Source organism: Lutra lutra, chromosome 1 (genome assembly GCF_902655055.1).
Source record: "Lutra lutra chromosome 1, mLutLut1.2, whole genome shotgun sequence".
NCBI classification, from domain to species: domain Eukaryota; kingdom Metazoa; phylum Chordata; class Mammalia; order Carnivora; family Mustelidae; genus Lutra; species Lutra lutra.
Window position 1 is genome coordinate 170,826,318 of NC_062278.1, and position 1,336 is coordinate 170,827,653.

Below are 1,336 nucleotides of genomic sequence, written 5' to 3' on the forward strand. Positions count from 1 at the left end.
TATTTTTAAAGTAGTCTCGCCCAGCATGGAGCCCAGTGTGGGGTTTGAACTCACAACCCTGAGATCAAGACTTGAGCTGAGATCAAGAGCCAGACACTTAACCGACTGAGCCACCCAGGGCTCAACTTTCTTAAACCTCCATGCATCATTTAATGATGCCACTAACTTAAATCTCTCTGAAACGGTGTATTTACCCCCGGGGGAGCGAGATACTTGCTGTAAAAAAATTCTCCTTATAAGAAACTCTGGTGTTTCATAATATCCTTGGTACGCTGTACAGCAGCCTATGTATTTATCTGATTATACGCTTATAGCTTTGTACTCAGAAATTCCTGTGACAGTGGGCAAATCGAACAATGGAGACCCATGCCCCGGTACCTTCCTAATCTGAATACACCCCGGTCATCACTGACAAACAAGCACTCACTGTGACCTGGGGGGTGGAGGGGCACCAATGAACACCTGCGCCATCTCTGTCAGGGGCACTCTGTTCCATCACCTGTACCTCAGTGGCCCTGTGCTCTGATTTTATACAACTAAGTGACATAAACATCAAAGTGCTGACAATAAACAACTAGTAACTGGTCCCAAGCTTAATACAGAGAGAAAGACAGAAGCACCTAAAAAGCCGAGAGCAGCAGATTTCTAGCCACAAATAAGACCACCACCGAGCGGATGCAATCAACTGTGTATTCACCTGGGAAGGAATGGATGAGACAAAGTGACAGGATTTTGCTGAAAATATACCATCAATGACAGGGGCTCAATGACGCATTGACTCCAGTTTCAGATTTCTTTAGCATTCTTGGAACACAGCCTTCCTTTTCCCAGTTTACTTTTAGCCCGTGCACCACTGTTCATTAATACCTTAGCACAAAATGAGAGGACCGACCACAAGTAGTGACACAGGGCTTCCCCCGAAGTTTGCCCAGAGGCGTCAGAGGAGCTCACGGTCCAAAGTGCCCCCTTCAGTACAATGGATTTAGACACCACCACCCTTGGGTGCTCCATTTTTCCCAGAGCACTGAGGAAGAGGCAAGAAAAGATCCACGCACTCACTTCCGAGTTACCTGGCAATAAAATGGTCAAAGCTCAAGAGCAGCCGAACTCGTAAGAAGGTACCAATGTGTTCTTACTACCTCTTTACTTATTTTTTTAGTATTTATTTGACGGAGAGAGGGAGAGAGCATAGGCAGGGGGAGGGGCAGGCAGAGGGAGAGGGAGGGAGAGAAGCAGGCTCCCCGCCAAGCAGAGAGCCCGATGTGGGGCTCAATCTCAGGACTCTGGGATCATGACCTGTGCCGAAGGCAGACACTCAACCGAGTCACCCAGGTGC